This window comes from Odontomachus brunneus, unplaced genomic scaffold, assembly GCF_010583005.1.
Source record: "Odontomachus brunneus isolate Ranch 3 - 2012 unplaced genomic scaffold, Obru_v1 Obru_scaffold_141, whole genome shotgun sequence".
In the NCBI taxonomy this organism is placed as follows: Eukaryota; Metazoa; Arthropoda; class Insecta; order Hymenoptera; family Formicidae; genus Odontomachus; species Odontomachus brunneus.
The window spans coordinates 134,758-145,456 of record NW_022639591.1 but is presented as its reverse complement, the minus strand read 5'-3'; the positions used below and the strand labels follow the sequence as shown (position 1 = coordinate 145,456).

General features: G+C 31.4%; 1 protein-coding gene across 9 annotated transcripts in view; it reads right to left on the bottom strand.

The window, feature by feature from the left end:
* Window positions 1-973, bottom strand: part of LOC116850282 (pleckstrin homology domain-containing family G member 5) — a 734,731-nt gene extending 733,758 nt beyond the window's left edge. For 3 of the 9 annotated variants that reach the window (XM_032828360.1, XM_032828368.1, XM_032828370.1), the window contains exon 1: window positions 275-973. The gene's annotated coding sequence lies outside the window, so the exon portion shown is untranslated. Of the gene's footprint in view, window positions 1-113 lie in introns of all 9 variants that reach the window. The other 6 variants (XM_032828359.1, XM_032828364.1, XM_032828369.1 and 3 more) reach the window with 3 other exon arrangements.
* Window positions 974-10,699: the final 9,726 nt, after the last annotated feature.

Sequence of the window (10,699 nt, the reverse complement as noted above, 5' to 3'; positions counted from 1 at the left end):
CGGACTATCGAGACCACGTTCCCAATCAACGCGGATGGCATTCATTCGCAAGAGTGCATGAACGCCTCGTAAAAATCGTCTTTACGAGCGCAGAGAGAATAAATTAAACGAACATGCGGAGGAGAGCCCACTCTATCCCTTCGCCGCTTTCCTCGCGATTTGCGCTTCGTCCATTTCCCTCACGTCACACGACGATCCTTATCGATATTATCTCGTTCCTCGGCCGGCGACTACGGCCTAATCAGGGCGTTCCGATTTATTATCACTTTACTACCTCCGTAGCGGATCTACTACCTCGGGGCTCGTCGCTCGTCGCTCTCGGGTTCTTTGCTTGTCGTCGAAACGACGAGGTATTCGAAAAAAAATCGCGCACCACGAAACAATATCGAGATCAATTTTATCGACAGAGAAGAACGAACATACTAAGCACGACTCTTATTGCACTGGCTAATATTTGTCTTTTATTTGTCACTTTTAAACACTTCGGATAAGATCTGAATAAGATCTTGGATTAAAGAAAAATAATTAACACACACGCGGTCGGAATGACGAAAGATCAACTTTAACACCACTTTCGCGAGAAGCAACGGAACAATTTCACTTTCGCACTGCGACTGCCTCTTCACTCCACGCATTTTTCACTGTGCTCCGCGCGTTATTTCGATTTTCCGCGTCGACTCTTCCGGACCGTTAGATTCGCAACGTGCATCCCGCGGTGATTGAGATTCGCGACAGACGATTCGCGCGAGGGACGAATTGCATGCGGTACGGAGAAAATACATTTCTCTTCTTTTTCTCCTTCTCTCTTTCTCTGCCTCGCGGTTCTCATCTGTGGTTGCGTTTCGCTTCGTTATGTAGCGCGGCGAATCCTTTTGCGATCGTGCGTGCGCGGTCGCTCGCGCAACGTTTCCGGTCGCGACCGCGCTTCGCCGCGTGAGCGCAAAAATTGCTGCAGCACACTAAGCAAGAAATTAAGGAGACAGGTGAGACGAGGCCTGATAAGCGGCTTGTTGGCCGCGGCACAGACGGAGAGAGGGAAAGACACGTGATAGAGCGAGTATGAGCGGGAGGAAAATGCGAATGTGAGTCCCGCCGACAAGAAGCAGACGTACACGTGCGGGGGGGGGAGGGGGGAGCTTAACTGCAGTGGCGCTCAATTATAGCCGCAATGTGATCACAGAAATTGATTGAACGATTATGACTATCGATATTGTCTAGGTCGACAGGTCGACAATCGCTGGAAGAATGGATTCACATAGATAATTGAAATCTATTCTAGAACATTTTGTTGAGACGCCAAAGAAACCTGCAGAATCTGGGATTTCCGAAAAAATTTTCCCCATTGTTTAAATAGCTACCTAAAATATTTAGAAAATGTTAGAACATTTCAGAAATTTGTAAAAAGATATGAAAAAATTACGAAAACAAACAAAAAAAAAGATAAATATCCTGTATTATTTAGTTATATGACAATTTAGGTTTGTCCTAATTTATTATATAAGATTTCAGTTAATGATTAAGTAATTCCTCCCTCTCTCTTTCGATATAATAAATTAAAATTTATTAAAAAAAATCAATTAAATAATTATTATTTGAATATCGCAAACTTGGATAGAATTATGAATGCATTATTAATCTATTATTGACTTAAATATTGGGATTTATAGGCTATATATATATTTTTTTTTTATTTGTACTATTTAATAAATTTTAAAGGCGTAAATTATGGTATTAATACTATTTTTTAACTCTATAATAAATAAGATTTGCAAATCATATTTCCTTTTTTAAAAATAGTAATATTTATATAATTTTATATAATATTTATTCGAATGATTACTAATGGGAACAAATAAATATCCCAATACCGATATATTAATTAACTACGAAAATTACGTATTTATTAATTCTTTTGCTTATAAAATTTATCCCTCTTTCAACTTTGATAAAACCGTTTCAATTACTTGAAGATAAAGAATAACGACACAGATCTAACAAATAGATATATGATGTTAACTGTCAATTTTTGAGATGTCGGCGAGTACTATTTGTACTGTCGTCGTCAGTAGTATGCTTGTAAAATTTTAGTGTTTAAATATTTAACTCCGACTTTTAATTTTATTCGAAACTTTTTACAACTCTGATAATATGTAAAATTTAAATTGTGTTTTTAGAATAAATATATATTCGTATTAAGACTGATTTACTAATAAAAACGGATGCAATTATCACTAATTAGGGCACTGTCATTAATTTGAACATTCATCTTACGTGATGTAGATAAAAATATGTCGTCGTAATTCTAAATCTTTAATGGTTTCACCATGACTTGTATTATACGCTGAATATTTTGACTGAATAAAATGGTATATTAAGTATAATTTGCAAGATATGTATAATGCTGTAATTTGCAAGATATTTTTGTACACATATTGAAATCAAAATTTATATATGATAGCAATAAAAATGAATAATTTGATTAAATATAACTTAATGATACAAAAATTTACAACATGCACAAAAAAACGTCAAACAAGTAAAAATGTCGGACATATATATATATATATATATATATATATATATATATATATATATATATATATACATTACTCAAATTGCTCGTTGTTTCTAATATCACTATGAGAAAACATATCTTGGTTAATACACTACAAATCTAAGTGTGTAATGTTATATACATAAGACTCATAAAATCGTGTAGTCACTTCTTATACGTGTTATTTTTTTACACGTTTTATATGTGCTGTACATTTCAATTATTTTTAAGTACATATTCCTTCATTTTTACACAGAAACGGGTAGTTTATAAAAGCGGTACAGCACATTATAAAACGCATTTTACGCAGCTAAATTTTGAGTACCCTTTTTTATATGTTTTCATATTAAATTATATATTTAAAATATTTAATTGTTATAAAGAATAGGTAATTTATCGTGATTATAATTATTGAAAAGAGTATTTCTTACTAAATTATTTATTTAATATTGTTAGACGATATATAAATTCTTAATAATTTTTATTACTAATATGTAAAATATATTTTATATTCTATATATTGTATAATATACGGAAGACCGAGATTATTTGACCACTAGAATAAGTTGGCAAAATCGATTATTCTTACTGTTTCGTAACAGATTTTAAAATCAAGCAAGCAAAGATTCAAAGCCATCTTTGAAATGTTTAAAACTCTTGCTTGCTCAGTTTTATAACATGTTAGAAAACATTAAAATAACCGATTTTGGTAACTTACTTCGATAGCCAACTAGCCTCGGTCTCTCCTAAGTGCGTGTCTGTGTGTATAAATACATATGTGTCATTAATTATAATCGTGATCGTGTTGAATTTATAATAAAACATTTCTAAATATTTACTTTTATAATAAGTAATAATAACATTTTCATATTATAAGTTTATATTATTTGTGTAATTATTATCTATAAGATTCGATGTCCTTTAATTACTATCAACATTATAAATGCGATATTATAGGTTATGGAGTAAATCCTTACGTTTTTACCAAACTTTTTACCAACGTTAAGGATTTTCCTCCATAATTTAGTACAAATTGTTTAAATAATTACACATTAAATTCACAAGTGAGAAGACCTAAATATGTGAAGTTGTATTATATGCGTACATTTTATACATTTCAATTATTTTCAAGTACACATTCCCTCATTTTTACATAGAAGCGGGTAGTACAGCACATTATATTATAAACAGCAAAACATGTTATACATTACACTTTTAAATGTGTAAATTAATTTTTCTATGCAGTGTAATTTTTACAAAATTAAATCACGCATATAAATATGTAATTTTGCATATATAAGAGTATATTTACTATACATTTGGATTTGCAATATACATGAGAATCCACATAGATTCACATAGTTGTGAAAACTTCTTTCAGAACACCTATATTAACATACTAAAGAAATTTGCAAAATCTGAGTCTGTAATACTAAATTTTAAGAATTAGAAATTCTGTTTTCTTCAGCCAAAACGTGTTCGATTCGTTCATCGTCAAATTAATTTAATAATTTTTTTCTCTATGTGGCAATTAAAGCAATCCATAAAACAAGCATTAAAGCAATGTATAATACATAAAAAAGACGTATTCATTATAGGAATTTCTTCTCACTCATCTTTCAAAACCATTAAAAAAATTTCATATTTTTCAGAAAAAATTATTTACGTGTATATAGTTTTATTTTTTACTCTCTAAATTTTTTATTTCTTTTTTCAAATTTTGTTCAAATTATAAGTATATTCTAACTGAGCAAGACTAGTATAGTATTTTTTCTGTTAATGAATGTTTGTATTTTCGAGAAAAATTCTCTGTGTGTAATTACTAGCGGTGTCCTTTCGCGAGTTCGATTTATATTTTATATGGAACGTAGCAATCCACGAAATCTAATTATAACGCTAAATTGAGTTCTAATATTAGGCACTAAGTGATAATTTACAATTCACACCGATCGATAATCGCACAAAAAATTGCCATGTTTGTATAGCGCGCGATACCAGCATTCTTATTTTTGCACAGCTTTTATTGAATTTAAATAAACATTATATATCAGATAAAGGTGCTGGTACGATATCACGAATTGCAATTTATTTACGTGCATTATATTTGCGTTTTTCCATTTTTGTCAACTCTTAGAAATTTGATTCTGCGTATCAATTAAGGGCGTTTGATTTCATGAGAAAAACTTGCCGTAGGAGAAATAAAAAGCAAGTTCAAAGCCCGCGGGAACCATGAGTTTTTTAGCAAGCATTCATGAAGTCTACTTAAAGCATACTGTATTCCGCCAAGACGAAATTCGTAAAGAGCTCTCACGTCGTCTTACTCGCGGCTTTTGAAAGACGCCCCGCCAAGTTCTCAACACGAGAGCTTTTATCATCGCGTTTGAATCTCCATGAACAGATCGTCTTTAAAGATATTAGTTAAAGTGTATTCACAAAAGTGTCTTCGTAATTTCGAAAAATGACGAAAAGGCGCGTTCGAAGAAAAGAGAATATACTATCTCGCTGCATTATACGCAACTTTCAACGTAAAGAATATCGGTAATATGAGTTTTTTCTAGTAAAAGATACAGAAGACATAATACTATATACAACACGAAAAATATTTCAACAATAATAATTAATGACAGAGACAATAACAGAGTGTTACACTTCTCGACAAAACAAAAGTCTCGACGTAGCAAGTTATTAATTAGATAATATTAACATATCATTGTAAGCGACTGTCCGCTAATTAATAATCCGTTAATCTTTAATTAATTATATATATATATATATATATATATATATATATACACATACACACACACACACACAGATATACATATATCCCATTTTAAAAGACGCACTGAAATATCTCCTTAGGAACCCGTTTCTGAGAGAAATGTTCTAGATAAAAGTTGTAGGATTCGGAGAGGGCCATTTTTATTAATGACCTTGACTTTGACCTTGGCGGTCAGTGTCAATGTTATTTCAAATTCACGATAATTTTTGAAAATGGAAACTCCTATGTTTTATTACGTATTCTTATAGCTTATCTCGAGAGTTTTCCAAAACACTATAATAACGTATTTCTTCATTAAGTACTTTTTAAGTAATGAAATTTGAAAGTTATAATACCGCCGACATTAGCATTACCCAAGATGTACCACGCGGAGGTTGCTCGATCGAATTTAAATGATAACAACTTATTATTTATACAAACTACAAAATCAACTGTCTATTATAAATACCCTACATATTCTCATAAAAATAAGAATAGAAAATTGTAATTGCGGTCTAGTGTTACATTAAGAAATTAAACTGCTATCCAAGGAGTAGTCTATACGATGTAGCACAGTAGATGTAATGTATTGTGACAATGTTAAAAACATCCTACAATAGACTGATAAAAAGGAATATCGAAAGCCGTTCGAATTTGCGGCGTAAGTAGTGCGAGAAACGTATATATTATTGGAATTAATTATAAATTTTGTTAATATGCGTTTATTGATAAATCATTATTAATCATCACATGAATTTCATAAATAATATTTGGATAACTTAAATTACGTATTAAGAGGCTGAGAAACTGAAATATTAATTTGCTGCCGTGACGTTACCCGGAATAGCACAGGTGTCGTGCTATACAGTAACATGTCAAGGAAAAGTTATCGAAGACATGACATCGCGAACATTCCCAATGCTGATAATGTTTTGAAGAAAAACATTAAAGGTGCCTCCATGTCGTGTCAAGCGTTCGTGCGTTCGTCGTGATGTTACAATTAAATCCTCAATATCTTGTTAACATTTAATAACTACAATAAGATATTAAACCTTGAGAAAAAAATAGTTTATCAATTAACATTATAATTTTTTTTGGCTTCGATCATATTTTTTAGTTCTTTTAACACGAGAATGGTTATAGTATTATAACATGCTTAGGTGTCACTAACATTATAGTAGGATTTAATAATAAAATAGTTTCCTCGACTATAATAACTTATATTAATTATTTTTCTATATGTTTATATAGTTACAGATACTGAATTTTTTTTCAGTGTGGGAACTGAAGCCAATAGAAACTCTCTCCATTATTATTCCAAGAATAATAATAAATTTACTTTTCAATTATTGCTGAAGTACGTCGCACGAATTTTGAGCATTTGTTTGCCAATTCCTATAGTGGGTGTAATTAAAATAATTTTACGTTGATCATTACGATCATTGAACCATCACAAGTATAGAACTTCATAATAAAAATTACTATAAAATTTATAACAAATAAACATATCGATATTTTAACTTAATTTACTATCCTTCCGTTTTATTTTTGTTATTTATATTTCTAGAAGACTGAATTTATTATTAAATAAAATTACTGTATCAAATAGATGTAACACATTTATTAATGTAATGTACATAAATTTGTCAGCAACTTTATTAGTTGATTTGTAAAAATTGCGTCGATTATAAATGCATTATATAGCATTTACATTTATTACATGGAATGATGAAATAGAAATACAAAATGGATATGAAAAGAATTATCAAAATTGGTTCAAAATAATATGTCATTTAAAATGCAATATGAAAATCTGAGTGTAACTTTTATTAGAACTGAATGTAACTTTTATTGCTGCGTTAATATAATAATATGTTTACATTATTACATATAATGTAAATTAAATTATATAAATAATTTAAATTATGTAAATAATTATGTAATTATATAATTAAATTATGTAAATTGAATACACGGTATGTTTACCTCATGAGTGTAATTAAAAAATTTATAGTTTCGATCATCAAACGCGTCACATATCTTAATAATCATGAAAATTTGGGAATATTCTTTTCGTGTATTTTTCTCGTGAAGTTAACAGGTTGAAATCGATTGTGTGCTCAATTTTGCCGACGATCAAGTCGATGAGATAGCGGTGACTCACATGTATACGTGGATAACAATTCGCAGTTAAACGGTTCTTAAATTCTTTCTTTTAATCTCAGCTTCTGGCCTCCAACAATTTGACTCTTGATCCATTGCCCATAATTCAATTATCCGCTGCGTTAAAATGCGATAAATCGCAAACGCGAATTTTATAAAAATTATCGCCGTCGATGTAAGTCCGATCATATATGGGATCCGCAATACGTTGCGCATGCAATTGAATTTTATAAGTGTTGTCTCCGTAGCTGCTGGATGCTTGCTGCCAAATTACACTTAATTTATGGTTAACTAAATTTATATAGCATAGACCATGTATTATAATTTTTTTGAAAAAAATATTGAAGTTAGATTTAAAAGTCTACTTGTTTTGTATAGAAACTGTTCTAAGAGTTTATTTTGCATAAATTTATAAATATATAACAAAATACTGTGTTTTTTTAAACAAAACAAATTAAATCTAATTTAGTAAAGAGAGTCACATTACCACCCCTATTTCTTTTCGATCCATTATGCAACGTCGCTACATTTTTATAAATATCGTCCTGAGTAATGAACTATTAATAATTTGAGTGTTAATTTCAATTATATACATCAATTATATTCCTATTAAATAAAAAATATTTGCTCCAATTGTGGTATTGGTGAACAATTTTATTGACACAACAGCATTTTTTTCGTATAAAAAATAAACACTTTTAAGCGTCTTTATGAAATAGTAACTATAAAATGAATTTACCAGATACATTGTGTGCTCGTTATATGCATTATGGATACCTTGACAGAAAGTTAAACAATATTTCAATTAAGTATATATCAACAATAATTTTGATAGTTCCAATGTTAGTTGCGTTCGATGCGAGGTATGAGGGATCACGTTCACGTTACACTTCCTCATAACCGAAGCTTTGGGTGTTACGAGAAAGTCGAGAGTTGCTACGTGTACCTTTTTCACACGAAGCCGCGAGATAAACGCGGAAAACTAGTGCAGAATTAAGCGGATTACTCATTGCACTGGACGGGGCACGCGCGCGGAGTTTCGTTTTCGTTCTGAACCGCTCCAGGATGCATTTGCATGGGAAACGCGCGCGTCGCGGTTCCACGCTCGTAATTCGCATAATAAATAGTAATGAGTCCTCGAGAGAGAGAAAAAGAGAAAGAGAGAAAGAGAGAAAGAGAGGCAGAGAGAGAGAGAGAGAGAGAGAGAGAGAGAGCGTGTCGGTGAGTCAAGTTCTCACAAAAGTAGCGGTTTGAAAGCCAAAGAGGAGCTCAGTGTCGCAAAAATATCGATCGGGCGGTCAAACAATGTCGAGCAAACGTTTCATTTTTTTTATGGAACGTACCGGGATTGTGACATATTATTTTTAATTGAATATCATTAAACAGTCTCTCCTTGCTCATTAACAAGACGCAAAAGGGTTAAACGTCTCCGTCTCGGGGACGTCTGGAGAGACGGTCGTCTGTCTAAATGAAGGATATTTCTCAGAATTTCTTTTAATATCAATCCGAATCTTCTTGCAGCCAGTTTAATCATCAAAAGTCAAATGTGGCGCAGAATATTAAGGCGATTATATGTCAACCGAGCATATGATTACCGCTTTCTTGTTCACTAAAGTCAAGCGAACGAGTTCTTTCTTTTGCCCATTTTATATACGGGAGATATCAATCGTTACGAATATATACTTAATAGCCTCCGACGAAATATGCATTCTTTTTTCTTTCATTCAGCCGACAGTCGGTCGATCAATCCCTGAAACGACGCGTTACGAAACCAACGAAACAAAGTCACTGGAGAGTCTCTTCATAAATACTTGTTACAGAAATCTTTTCAGTCTCGTGTCACGGAACGAATAAATTTCACTTCTTTCAGACACGCATGTTGTGTGAGTAGTAGTCAGACCATGACCTATATTTGAATCTGATTTATCTTGATATCTGATTATATAATTTATTAGTTCAACAATCTCTAAAATAAAAATAATTTAAGATAATAGTAAAAGTGACAAATCATATTTTAATCTCAAATCACATCTTACTCTCATAAAACCGAATTTCGCTAATGTTAATGAAGAGTAGAAATCACTATATTTTCTAACTATCTAAAATATGTTTCTATATTTTCATAATAGCATCTAAATTTAACTTATTACAAAACAACTATAATTTTTATTTATTATAAACAATTATAAACAATAAAGAATTTTCTCATAGTCATATATATTTTATATGTTACTAACCTATTCTCTAGTTACTTGCAAACTTATTCCAATATCAGAACGACTTATTCGTAATATTGCATCGCATATTTAAGTTTTTACAGAAAAAAAATATATGGTTTACAGGATCGTTCCTTTTATGAAACTGTAGAGTAAAGTTGTCTATCATCTTTGTTTCAATTTAATAACGACAATTCGTTGTCTAACAAGTCCAATGCAGAGACTGAAAAATTTAACCTGAAAAACAAACCTACTTCGTTTTCTCTTATATGAAATAAAATATTCATCGTTAAGACACACCCGCCGTAGACAAGAGATGAGATTGCGTTACAAGTTGAGTTCGCGTGCAATTCCAAATCGGGCAAAGAGTCGTAATAGCGATTTTACTAAGCAGGCATACATAGTCTCCTTGACATTCTTTTAATTGTGGTCTCTTTAAGGTATCCAGGACTGACAGTGTAAAATATGGCAACATACTTCGTGCGAAACGAGCGAGACGTTTAACCCAAATATGTTTCATCAGATGTTGAATTCGAACAGAGCAAAATCGCGCTTCTTAAGTAGGATCAATGAAAAATATTTAGATCTACAATCTCTCTTGAAGTTTTCGAACTATCGACGTATCCTACATTACTTCCATTAAAAAAGCAATATTATATTTGTTGAAATATTTGTATTATATTTATACAAATATTTAATTTATGAACATCAAACCTAGATAATAGTTATAAAATACTTTCGTAAAATAGTATTTTTTCCTTTTCTTCAACTAAATATGCAGATGAGTATAATATATATTTTAGTAAGTATGAACAAATGACCTCAGCAAGAGGCTTAATATCTATTGTTAAAACTTGATATCTATTACCAACGTTTAGTGAGTATTTCCAATTTACATAGTACATATTATCAAACAATTTAATAAATACAATCATATTATTTATTAATCGTAACCATAGAAGGAGGAGGGCGTACTAGGTGGCGGCGGGACGCCATGCGTTCGAG